Source organism: Nannospalax galili, unplaced genomic scaffold (genome assembly GCF_000622305.1).
Source record: "Nannospalax galili isolate Female #2095 unplaced genomic scaffold, S.galili_v1.0 scaffold632, whole genome shotgun sequence".
Lineage (NCBI taxonomy): Eukaryota > Metazoa > Chordata > Mammalia > Rodentia > Spalacidae > Nannospalax > Nannospalax galili.
In genome coordinates this window covers 180,908-195,102 of record NW_008332816.1, presented here as the reverse complement: position 1 = coordinate 195,102, position 14,195 = coordinate 180,908, and the positions used below count along the sequence as shown (strand labels likewise).

At 41.6% G+C, this 14,195-nt stretch overlaps 1 pseudogene; it reads right to left on the bottom strand.

Moving 5' to 3' along the window:
• Nucleotides 1-5,241: 5,241 nt before the first annotated feature.
• LOC103729696 overlaps nucleotides 5,242-14,195 on the bottom strand; it is a 24,441-nt pseudogene continuing 15,487 nt past the window's right edge.

The window sequence follows — 14,195 nt, the reverse complement described above, 5'->3', positions numbered from 1 at the left end:
GTCCTGAGAATTCACAAGGCAAGGAGAGAAACCAATTTAGGGAAATTGTCCTTGGTTCTACAACATGAGCTATGTACAGGTGTGATGCTCCCCACTGCCTAATCATACACATACACGGTTATAATGAATAAATAAAGAATTAATTCTATATCCTAGTTCATGACCCTGGAAACATGATATATTACATGGAAAAAGAACGTAAGTTTCAGAGGGACTTATTAACCTGTTGAAAGGAAAGAGAGGTATCACACAGAATTATCCTAGTGGGTTCAATGTAATTGCAAATAATATTCAAATTAGGTGAAACAAAATTAATTTAAAGGTCTGAGAACAGAAATGAGGTCAGAATGAGTTCGTAAGAGAAGGACAAACCGTTATCTTGCCTTTGAAGATGCAGGAGGGTCAGCAGCCAAACAATGATGGAAGCTTCTAGAACCTGGGAAAGGAGGGGGGATGCGAGACAGGATAATGGGACAAGATGCCTTGTAGAATTTCTAGAAGTTCAGTCTTCATGGTGGCACATGCCTTTAATCCCAGCACTCAGGAGGCAGAGGTGGGCGGATCTCTAATTTCAAGGCCAGCCTGGTCTACATGAGTTCCAGGACAGCTGGGGCTGCAGGAGACCCTGTCTCAAAAAGACCAAAAAAGAGTTCAGTCCTCAATGTCTTGACTTAACCCAGTGAGACTGACTGCAGACTGGTGATCTCTGGACTGCAGAAGAGCCCAGAAAAGGGCATTGAATCCTATGGAATTGGAGTTACCGACAGTTGTTAGCCACCATGTGGGTGCTGGGAAGTGCACCTGGGTCCTCTGCAAGAGCAGCCAGTGCTCTTAACTGCTGAGCCATCTCTCCAGCCCCAAATACCTTTATTTTGATTTACAAAGTTAACAGCAGTTTTAGACCTGCAACTTAATTACAGACCAACTACATCACAAGCTTTATGGATGGCAAAAATATAAAAAAGTTTACAAAAATGTTTCAGAAAAAGTGTATGATCTAAGTACATAGTAAATAAAACCACTGAAAAATATCTTGCTAGAGAAGGTGTTCAGCTTGGGAAGGTCATTACCAAAGCTCAACAGGTTTACCTTACATAAACAATACTCAAAAATAGCATTATGAGACTTATTTCTGGCTAAAAGTTTATCAATGGATTTACTAGTCAGGAAACAGACACCTTAGCCTACAAGTATGGCTAGAAAAGAAACAAGAAACTGTCTACCCCATCAGTTCCACCTTACTGAGGTTTCTTCAGGGCTATGGTCCTAACAGATCCCCTCATGAAAGAATGTGGCAATTATGGAATTAATTATTGTTGTTCAAGTTTAAAAAAAAAAAGGAAAACCGGGTCTGGAGAGATGGCTCAGCGGTTAAGAGCACTGACTGCTCTTGCAGAGGAACTGAGTTCAGTTCCTAGTACCTGCATGGCGGCTATGAACCATCCTTAACTCCAGTTCCAGGGGAATCCAAAGCCCTCTTCTGACCTCTGTGGCAGACACGGGTGCACTCACATACATGCAGGCAATACACTCAGACACATAAAATAAAAATAATAAATATAAAAAAAGGAAAACCAAAACAGAACAAGTCTGACCTAATGTAATCTTATCAAACACATCAATTTTTAATTATGGGATTATTTTACAAAATGTCTGCATTTACACAATAGACTTCAGGCAGCATTTTCTGACAAATGCTTTTTAATTTATCTTTACAAGCTGAAAATGAATAAATGACACTTCATTTTTAATTAATTTAAATTTTATGTGTTAGAGTGTTTTGCCTGCATGTAAGGACACCATATGCAATGCAATGCCCATTAAGGCCGGAAGATGGCATCAGATCCCCCGGAACTGGAGTTAGGAACAGTCACCTTACGTTCCCTGGGAATTGAACCTGGGTCCTCTGAGAGAGCATCCAGTACTTTTAACTGCTGAACCATCTCTCCAGCCCTATACATTAAATCTTAATTTGGATTTGTAAAGGAATACCATTTAACAAATGACTTGACGTCGTCTATCAAAAATTCTGGAAATTTCATGAGTCAGCAGGGCATTTAAAAAATAAAACTTCCTTGTAGAAACAGTTTTAAGTTTTTAATAAACTTGTAACAGGAAGCTCCCATTTCAAAATAAAAACAAAATCCCAGATCATATATTTACAGTGATTGCATTTACTTTAGCAACATATGTGCTTGTTCAGTTGTAATATGTTAAATAAATTTCTGTGAGAAATATGCTTTTTTTTGGGGGTGTTATTTTATCTTACAATTCTCAGATCACAACCCATCACTGAGGGAAGTCAGAAAATATTCTTTTTTTAAAAAAATACCAAGGGCATTATAGAGTTAAGGCAGAGCACTAAGGATTATCTACCAGTCATTGTGTTTTTAAGTCTTCACTTTAGATGCTGTTATTTCTAGCAAATGTTCTGCAAGAACAACCAGTATTATTAACCCCTGAGCCATCTCTCCAGCCCCCGTTAAATCTTTACATCAGATGAATGACTGTCCACCCCTACTGGCTAGTGTACCTGTGAACTAAAACATCAAGATATAGGGAAAAACAAGTGCTGCTCTGGTCCTCTGCCCCACATCTTCTGCTCCTTAATCATGCTTAGAAACCTTTCTCTTATACCATCATGTCAGTTGCCTCCCCTGGGGCCCTTTGGGTCTGCTGACCCTGCCCACTGGAAGAGGCCGCCTGCCCTGTTTTCTTCTTTAACATCGTCCAGTCAAATGTGTGGTCTCCAGGGGGCAGCCACGGGACCTGAATGGATTATCAGGGAACTGAGTAAATAACCGGGGGACCCACATGACTTCTTCACGTAGGAGTGCCAACAGCACCAACGGCTCTGCTTTTATTCTCCTGGGTGAGAACTACAGTCACATGTCTATGAAACTGAACAATAATGAAATGGCTTTTCATAGTCGTGAGAACCACATGTCAAATGTTTACAGAACTCCAAATAATAATAATGTGGCTAGAAGATAACAATTCAGCAAAATAAGATGGGTACAGCCACATGATCTCCATGCTGCGTCTTATTGGGCGAGTGGCATGTCCCCTGAGAAACTAGGGGGAGCATGGCATTCCAGGGATATCTCCTCAGCAAGCACTCTTGCATAAACTTTCTCATGAGACAAAAGGCTCTCAGGACATACATGCTCAAGTGGTCAGCTTAATTCACCAGGCATATTTTTAAAGCCATAGGAACACTCTTTTACAGTCCCTTCATTTACCCCTTTTTGTTTTTCTAGTTGCTCAAAGAGAGCATAGGTTGACGCCCAAGACGGGGAGCAGGAAGCCTGATGTCACAGTCGTAGGATCCAGCCATGGGTGCCAGGATCAAGCAGCTGAAGGTTATCACTGTAACCTGATGGGAGAGGGCGCAGGAACCCGGCAGTCTCATGTTTTGGAGATCACAGTACCTTGGCAATTTGTCCAAGTCTATATGCCCCGCCATATTGAGCAGGTAAAGCCTGATAGGTGTGGTTCTTGAAGAAAAAAATCCAGCCCAAGGGAAGCAATTTATCTTTAGCTGAGGTATGGTTAGAACTAGTGTTACAATGAGATGGCACTGAACTCCAATTAAAGACAATGAGAGGACAAAGTAAAGGCGACAGGAAAATCCACACAGGCTTGTGACACATATTTATCCTGTGTGTCAATACTATCATGTGTAATATATATTTATTTAATTTTTTTGGTCTTTTTGAGATAGGGTCTCCCTGTAGTCCCAGCTGGCCTTGTACTCACAGAGATCAACCTGCCTCTGCCTTTAGTGCTGGGACTAAAGGTGTGTGCTACCATGCCCAGCATTAAGTTATGTTAATAAACTTTTTAGACACCAGGCGTGGTGGCGCCCGCCTGTAGTCCCTGGGAGGCAGAGGCAGACAGATCTCTCTGAGTTCAAGGCCAGCCTGGTACATAATGAGATTTATCGTCCTCTTTTTTTTTTTTTTTTTTTTAAAAAAAAAAAAAAAAAAAAAAAAAAAAAAAAAAAAACCCCAAACCAGAACAAAACAAGAAAAACTTTTTAATGAAGACCCCATGAGTTTCTTTCAAGAGAAATTTTATAGTTTCACAAGATTTTGAAGGTCACCAGTTGACTAAAATTCAAATGTCCTTTTTTTTTTCTTTTTGGCCTTTTTGAGACATGGTCTCCCTGTAGCCCCAGCTGTCCTGGAACTCACTATGTAGACTAGGCTGGCCTTGAACTCACAGAGATCCACCTGCATCTGCCTCCCAAGTACTGGGATTAAAGTTGTGTGCCACCACGCCCGGCACAAATGTCTTTTTTTTTAAAGCATTTTATTTATTATTTTTCTTTTATGTGTATGAGTGTTACGCCTGCATGTAGGTAAGTGTACCTGTGTCGCAATGCCAGCAGAGGACAGAAGAGGCTGTCGGATCCCCTGGAACTAGAGTTATGGATGTTGTTAGCTGCCATGTGGGTGCTGGGATTAGAACCTGGGTCTTCTGCAAGAACAGCCAGGGTTCTTAAGTGCTGAGCCATCTCTCCAGCCCCCAAATTCAAATGTCTTACTGAGATCATCTTAACATGTGTTCCCTCTCTTCTCAATGCTTCTCTTATCTTACACATGAAGTTCAAGGATCTCCTGTGATCTGCACAAACTGAGGCCCAGTTATCTCGGCCCGCACCCCATCCTCCTCTGTAGCTTACAGAAACTCTTCAGTGCACACTGCCAAACGGAGTCCGACGGCGGGGTCTGGTGATGTCCTTTCCACCCCTTCACCAGACCTTCCCTCTCCCTCCTGGGTTCCACCAGACTGACTGCTGTTAGTCCTTCGGGACTCTGCTGTCCTCCCCAGCAGGGAGCACTGCCTTTTTCCTCACCTGCACACACCACTTTATTTTCCACAAGGATCCTGCATTTTCTCTCAGCACTCAGCTGCAGTCAAGATCACTTTTTCACCCAGTGATCACAACACAAAAGACGTGGCATTTATTACGAACACTTCTGTATTTTAGAGGAGAACGCATCTTGTGTATCCTGTAATGATCAGTAGCAGGGTCTTGTTAAATAAAGGGATGAATGGAAGAACAGTAGGAGAAGATCCAGAGAGCAGCAGTAAACTTCCCTGGGCCAGGAAGACAGCATCAGAGAAAATAGTCACCAGAGCATGGACACAAGTCTTGCACTGTAACCTAATATGGTGGTTATGTGCTAACTATAGATCTGTCAGTTAAAATTTATGAATTTTATCAATGTGAGTTCATGAAGATGATTTCTCCCTGAATTTTTGAAGAGAATTTCTCTCTGACCTTAATAAAATAATGAAACATTTGGGTGCAAAGATGCAAACGAGGAGGCCTGCACTGGAGGCCAAGATGGAGAAGACCTCCACGGCCACCATGACCTTCCCCTTGGTGCTGTGGTAGACAGGGAGGAAGGTGACCCAGACACTGCAGAACACCAGCATGCTGAAGGTCAGGAACTCGGCTTCGTTGAATGTGTCAGGCAGGTTTCTGGCCATGAAAGCCACAGAGAAGGTTCCCAAGGCCAGGGAGCCCATGTATCCCAGGACACAGTAGAAGACAGTGACTGAGTCTTTGTTATACACAATGGTGATGTGTTCTCGCTCAGACTGTGGATCAATGACAATAAAGGGAGGAGAAGTTCCCATCCAGGCTCCACAAAGAATAAGCTGGATCAGGGTGCAGATGGGAATGATGTAGCTAGGTGTCTCCGACACCAACACCCAGAGACTTCTCTCCCACGTGATTCTAGATTGTGTCAGGTTGACAATACCATTTCAGTGGGTAAAATAGCATGATCAGCATAGAGTCCAACTTGCCAGGGAATAGAGTGTCATCGAATATGTCAAACGGTCATTCCTTCCACCCGTAAGTTGTAATTTTCACCATGGCATATGCAGAGAATTTGATTGAAATTACACTAAATTATGTGATAAAATGAAGTCTTTCCATACACGAAGATACCACTTTTCAGCTTGTTTAAGTACTTTTGTTTTACTTTTCTAAACTATATTCAGTAAATTCAGGGGCATTTCAATCACAACTAAGTTTATTTATTTTTGACATTTATTTTATTTATTGAATTTTTGTGTATTTCATACAGAACATCTTTTTAAAAATATTCTATTTGTTATTTTTATTTTACGTGTATGCGAGTATTGCCTGCACGTAGGCCTCTGTGTCGTACAATGCCTGTGGAGGACAGAAGAGGCTGTCAGATCTGCTGGAGCTGGAGTTACAGACAGTTATTAGCTGCCATTTGGGTGCTGGGATTTGGACCCGGGTCTTCTGCAAGAACAGTCAGTGTTCTTAACCATTGAGCCATCTCTCCAGCCCCTATACAGAACATCTTAATCATCTTTATGCCCCCTACCCCTTTGGCACCCTCCCATAGCCCCCTCCCCCACTGGAATTCATTCAATCTGTCATTTGTATTAAGGCCTATCATTTAAAGTTAGTTTCCCCAGATGTCCCTCAGTGCAAGTTCATCCACTGGGATCTAGTCCGCCTTTCTAGAGTCCCTCCCTTTAAGATCAGCTCTTCCTCATCCAGCAATAATCAGCTGCCAGTATTTCTTCAGTTAAGATTGGCGCCTACTGTCCATTTCCACAGTTCTGTGCTGGGTTTTGTTCTGCTTGAGTTTGCATGGGTCTTGTGCATGCTGACACCATTGCTGTAGGTTCATGTGAGAAGGGTCCCAGGAGCCTGTACAACTGTGTTTGCATACGGTCATGCATCTTCTCCCTGTCTCTTACAATCTTTCTGTCCCCTCTTAAGCAACGGTCCCTGAGTCCTAGGTGGGTGGATTTTAATATAGCAGGCCTGTCTAAGGACTCACACTCTGTAGATTCTTATTCTCTACATTTTGGCCATTTGTGACCTTTTGCATTCCTGGCCCTCTGTTGCATGAGGGAGCTTCATTGATGAGAGTTGAAAGATACATTAGTGTTCTCTTCCTCCCTTTTTCTATGTTCCATGAGCCTTAGGTGTAGAGGTTTCATTGTAGACATGTCACTTGGGCTTGGGCAATTCACAGTCTCTGTGTTCGACCAGTTGTGGAACTCTGTAATTATCTCTGTCCGTTGAAAAAGAAGCTTGTTTGATGGGTGGGGACTGGGATACTTGTCTGTACCACCCACCAAACAAGCTTCGTTTTCAATATTTATTTTATTTTTATCAATGTATATGCTCCTGGAGGGTGTTGGCTCTCTTGGAGCCAGAGTTACAGGCTGTCGTGAGCTGCCTGATGTGGGTACTGGGAACCGAGCGCCAGTCCTTTGAAACAGCAGCAAGTGCTCTTAACCTCTGAGCCATCTCTCCAGTCCCATCCCCTAATTTTTTTTACTTTAATTACAGCTTAGCTTAATTTTTTCTAAGTATGTCATTATATTTAAATATCATAAATGTCCTCTTTTCAAAGTTCTTTTTCATACAACAGAACAAGTAAAAATGGAAAATAATTTTTTTTGCAACCCTGTATTTAGCAACCAATAAAGTCAATAAGTGATTCATTAATTTGGATTATATATTTATACAATAGTATGATGTGAATAATTTTAATAATTTTCTTTCCAATAGGATAGTGTTTTTATCTGTTTTATTCTGATATTATTCATTGGGGGCTGTAATAAAAGATCTTAACTATAAGGACTGTTGTGATGGTTCAGTAGGTGAAGGTGCTTAGTGCCAAACCTGACAACCTGAATTTGATCCACAGAACTTATGTGATGGAAGGAGAAAAAAGACTCTTGCAAGATGTCCTCTGACCTCTACATGCACAGCCTGTGGCACGTGTACACACACACACACACACACACACACACACACACACGATCAAATACAAATGGCTAACAAATATTTTTTCAATGGTCAACATCTTCAACCATCAAGAAAACACAAATTAAAGCTACTTTGAGATTTCATCTTATCCCAGTCAGAATGCCTAAAAAAAAAAAAAAAAAAAAAACCCAAAAACAAATGACAACAGAACCCGGTGTGGATGTGCAGAAAAGGGAATATTTAGTCACTGCTGGTGGGAAGGCACAGGAGAACAGCCACCATGGAACTCTGTGTTGGAGTTCCTTAAAAAGATAGAAATGTATCTACTATGTGATCCAGCTATACCACGCCTGGGAATATACCCAAAGGACTCTGTTTCTTACTGCAGAGATACTGCTCATCCAAGTTCATGCCTGTTCTATCCACAATAGTCAGAAAATGGAAAGAGCCCAGATGTCCATCAGCTGATGAATGGATAATGAAAGTGTGATACACATACACAATGGAATATTATTCTGCTGTAAAGAAAAAAGAAATTATGAAATTCGATGGAGCTGGAGATAATTCTGTGTGAGGTAACTCAGACCCAGAAAGACAAATTCCACATGTTCTCTCTCATAGGTGGATGCTTGTTTTGAATCTTTAGATGTGCGTGTTTAAATTGGAGTACCCTTAGAAATCAGGAGACTAGGAATGGTTGTGGAGAGAATTGAAGGGATGGGGATAGAATGTAGGCAGTATGAAGAGGAAAAGGGGACTGATGGGACAGGAAGGGCTAAAGGGGGTGGGGAGTGGGAGAGCTGATTAGAGCATGGAGTATGAGGCGGGATATAACACTAAAGATCTTTAAAAATCTTTATGGAAACCTGCTACTGTAGAATCTGCCTAAAATACATACATAAATACATAAACGGAGTTACCCTAAAATGGGAAACAATACCTCTCCCAGAAGACACAGGTTATCAATTAAAAAGCCTGGTGTCAGACATGGCTTACCTCTTTCTGAGTTGTTGGTCAGTGGGGTCTCATGAACTCCACAAACAGTACCAGCGATTGCCATGACTCTTGGTTACTCTGCAGAACTAGATAGTAAGACTCTATGGCTGAAAACACCACATGCTTGACTCATAGGTCATGGAAAATTCAAGCTGGTACTGACCTGGAGCTTCATCCCTATTGCTTAGGTTTCATGGTTTGAAATGTTCTATGCATGCTACCAGAGCAGAAAAGTCACCAACAGTTTTTTCCAGCTGTGTACCTTATGAGCTACCATAACAACTGGCCTGGCAAGATATGCCTATTGATGAATTAGTGGCATGGATGTTATGGGAGCAACCAACCATTTTCTGGTTGTCTTTAAGGCCCACTCCACAAGATATAGCTCATGCCTAATACTATTAACTGGACCAAAAACTCAAGACTGGTCAGGTCATAGACCCTAGGAGAGAACCTAATACTATTATTCTAATAAGTTATTCTGTTATTGCATTGACTCCCAATGACTTATCACTATACCTATAAATTAGGTCATCTCTACCCTCATCAGAGAAGCTTCTTTTTTCTTTTCAGTAGATAGTGATTAAGACAGAGACCCATAACTGATCAACATGCAGAGGATAAGAGATTGTAGAGGGCTCAGTTCTAAATGGGACATCTGTATCACATCCCTGCCTCCCAAGGCTTAGGGATCACCATGGAAGAGGGGGCAGAAATATTGTGAGAGCCAGAGGTCATAATGGATGACAGCATGAAACAGTTTTTGCTGAACATGACAGGGCCATTGCACACATGAAGTCACAGCAGCCATGACTGCATTATAAAACCTTCAGACAATCAAGTTGGCCAGTCAAAATTCCAGCATCAATGGTAGAGGGGCTCATGATGGTCCCTTCCTAGCTAAGGAGCTACAGGTAATTGATGGATGCTGCGGGGAGGGAGTCAGTTTCCTTCAGGGATGAGGCCTTGAGAATCTATCGATGCTCCAATAGGTGGTCTTATACACCCATGCACATACTAGCAGCATAAGCTTTAAAAAGAGAGCACATGAAGTTGAGAGGTAAATTTGGGGGTGGGGGATAGGAGAGGAATTGGAAGGGAGGGAATGGGGAGTGGCTATGATGAAAACACAGTATATGCATGCGTGAAATTCTCAAACAATACTGTTAAAAACCTGTACTACAGGTCTTCTGTCCCATTTCTACACCATATCATCATATCTATCCCTATATCCTTTAACTTCAGATCACATTGATCCTTTTGTTAGCTGGTGCTCTGGGTAGTACATAAACTTTTCCTTTGTTGTATTTAATTATTTCTAACAACTTCCTCAATAATGAGTCCCACTCTTCACTTATCTGTTGTACTATCAAGAACAATAGTTTCAAAAAACTCACAGGAACATTTTAAACACATAGATACCAACACTTACATCCTCCCACAGGTCTCTTTGCATGCACTTAGGACAGCCTTGTGGCACTATCTTGAATTCATGTCTTTATGTTGTCTACCTTACCTGTGAACTCCATGACAACATAAAATATATTCATCACCTGCTGTACCAAGACCATGTCCGACACCATAAAAAGCATATTTAGCCAGGCATCGTGGGGCACAACTTTAATCCCAGTCCTGGGAGGCAGAGGCAGGCCAATCTCTGTGATTTCAAGGCCATCCTGGTCTACGTAGAGAGTTCCAGGCCAGCTGGGGTTACAGGGAGACCCTGTCTCAAAACAAAACAAGCAAAAATCACATATTTATTCAACTAAACACAGCATATCTGAGCATCTGCTCTTTGTCAGAAACTTTCCTGGGCAGTAGTAAGATAAAGTTGTGTAAGATTCATAACTTCAGACTATGGAAGTTCAAAGAAGAATAACAGGTGTGGGTAATGCCATGTGTGGCCCTCCCCCAGGGAGATACACACACACATTGCTGTTTGGTTCTCAGAACAGCTCTCTTGAGGAAACACTACCTGCAATATTTCTAGAAAAAGCCAAAGATCTGGTTTGAGAAATAGAGTGAGTGCTGTTCCCAGAAATTATTATTGATCATGTGTTAAATGATTACATTAAGAAAAGAATCAAGGGGTCTGGAGCGATAGCTCAGCAGTTAAGAGGAGTGGCTGCTCTTCCAGAAGACCTGGGTTCAGATCCTAGCACCCACATCATGACTCACAACTGTCTGTAACTCCAGATCCAAAGGAGCCAATGTCCTCTTCTGACCTCTGCCAGCACTGCACCTGTGCTATGCTTACATGCAGGCAAAACCTTCACTAATTTTTTTAAAAGAAAATAATTGAGGGACTGGGGAGATGGCTCAGTGGATAAGAGCACTGGCTGTTCTTGCAGAGGACCCAGGTTTGAGTCTCAGCACCCACATAGCATCTAACAACCATCTGTAACTCCAGTTCTAGGCTTCCATGGGCATTGCAGAACATGGGTACATCTATCTACATGTAGGCAATACACTCATATGCATAAAATAAATAAAAAATAACAGGGGCTGGAGAGATGGCTCATCAGTTAAGAGCACTGGCTGCTGTTGCAGAGGACCTGGGTTTGATTTCCAGCACCCACATGGTGGCTGACAACCACCTGTAACTCCAGTTCTAGGGGATATGATACACTTTTCTTGCCCAGATACTGGTGTACTTATTGCAAGCAATACATCCATACACATTAAATAATAAATAAATTCAAAAAAGAAAATAATCTATTTTATCTTTGCCAGTCTGTTATAGATCCTTTCAAGGTCCAAGTTGGTAGAGCGGGGGGAAGTAATACATCTAAAGAATTTCTCTCTATAGCATATACTCACTTGCCCCATTGGTAAACTCATTCTCTGGACTGGGGATGCAATCAAAGCAGCAGGTTGCCTTTCCCTCCTTATGGGATTCTCTAAATCCAGGACTGCAAGCAACACTGCACACAGCACGGGGGATCTGAGGGAAATAAGATCTGCTGGTAACAGACAGAATTTACATATTTCATATCTATAGTGTTTGAGCATATTGTGCAAATAATAAACTTATTTTCTATATACCTATAGCTAACGAAACAGTCATATCTCAATACATTTTAGAAGTCAAATGTACGAACATTTTGAATGAATTGCTGAGAATGTATGTTGTCTCCAAGAGCTTGAAATTCATCACCCTGCTCCCCACTCCTCCCGCGGTGTCTGGGGGAGAAACCTGTTTTGCACACGGATTTGCCTGCGTATGTAACGTCTCAGCTGCAACTTTCAATATCTTTTCTTTGTTCTGTACACTTAGTGTTTTAACTATAATATGATTTCAGGACGTTTACTATGATGCTGTGTTTTGGGCACTGTAAATGTCTCCTGTATCTGGGTGGTCTTCCCTTTCCCTGGATTTGGAGAAATTTTCCCACTATAATTTTATTGAATATATTTTCTATGTGTTTAGCTTGTGTTTCTTATCACTCATCTTTACCCAGGATGCATAAAGTTGTGTGTGTGTGTTTGCATGTGTGTGTCTATGTGTGTTTGCATGTATGTGTGTGTTTGCATGTGAGTGCACATGCACAGGTGCCATAGCACTGTGTTTGGAGGTCAGAGGACAACCTGAGGGAGTTGGTTCTCTCTTCTACCATGTGGGTCCCCAGGATCCAACTCAGGTCCTCAGGCTTGGCAATAAATATCTATTTCCCTCTGAACCATCTCACTAGAACCTCTCACAGTCTTTTATCAACTACAGTTACTCCACAACCTTTCTCCTTCTTTGGAGTTACAGATCAGAATTTCTTCCAGATGCCTAGGTATAGTGATGTTTGTCTCTAGTGCACCATCTTCCAACCTAGTCAATGTGAATTTATTATTTTATTATTATTATTATTATTTATTATTATTATTATTATTTTGTCTTTTTTTGAGACAGGGTCTCCTTGTAGCCCCAGCTGTCCTGGAACTCACTATGTAGACCAGGCTGGCCTCGAACTCACAAAGATCTGCCTGCCTCTGCCTCCCAAGTGCTGGGATTAAAGGCGTGCGCCACCACGCCTGGCATTTTTATTTTATGTGTATGCGTGTATTGCCTGCATATATGTGAGTGCACCCGTGTTGTGCAATGCCGTGGAGGTTAGAAGAGGCCTTCAGATTCCCCTGGAACTGGAATTAAGGATGGTTCATAGCCACTATGTGGGTGCTGGGAATCGAACCTGGGCCCTCTGCAAGAGCAGTCAATGCTCTTAACCTCTGAGCCATCTCTCCAGCCCCTGTGAATTTATTTTTAACTGTTATGCAGGAGACCATTCTGACTTTTTAGGTTGATTTTGTGGATACAGAAATAAAATAATTATAACTGGAATTTTAAAATATTCATCAAAACAAATATCATAGGTAGTAAGCCCATGTTCAGGTGATTGCTTCATTCTGAACAATCTAAGAGATCACTTCAGTTTAAGTTTACAAATTTCCCGAAGTCATAATCATTCAGATTAAATAGATAATTCTGCTGTTAAATACATGGGTAAGACTGGATACTCTAAAATCAGCCACATCAAAAGTCATCTCTTTCTTTCATTACATACATGCAGTATTTTATTTGAAAAATTACTGAAAACATTTATATTGAAAAATTTATTTGAAAAAATTTATATCACTACCAACAGCTCTCCACCAGGCAGTGAAAACTAGACAAATCCTTGTATATTTTGATGAGCTAAGCAAGACATAAGTGGACAGTTAAAGGGTTCTTTAGCAAACCAATCTTTTCCAGAAAGTTGAAAGGGGTGTAGTAAAAGGTTATGATATCCACAATAGCTCATAGGTAAGTTAGAGATATGGGCCATTTAGGACCCTCTGATATGAATACATGAACAAAATGGTACAATATAAATTATCCTGCAGGACTGGAGAGATTGTTCGGTGGTTAAGAGCACTGACCTCTCTTGCAGAGGACTAAGGTTCAGTTCCCAGTACCCACATGGCATCTAACAACTATTCGTAACTCCAGTTCCATGGAATCCAACACCCTCTTTTGGTGTCTGCAGGCTTTTCACAACACGGGTGCACATACATACATGCAGGCAGAACACTCATACACATAAAATAATATAATAATAATAATAATAAATGGAATATTTTAAAAACAAAATAAGTTACTAATCTGTATGATTACTGTCTTAGTCTGTTCTTCATTGCTGTGACAAAACACTCTGACCACTACCAACTTGGGGAGGAAAGGGTTTATTTGTCGTACAACTCCCAGGTCGCAGTTCATCAGGGAGCCCAAGGTAGGAACTCAGGGCAGGAACCTGGAGGCAGGAGCTGGAGCACAGGCCATGGAGGAACGCTGCTTACAGGCTTGCTCCCCTGGCCCCTGCTCAGCCTGCTTTCTTATGCAACACAGGCCCACCTGCCCAAGGGTGGCACCACCCACAGTGGGCTGGGC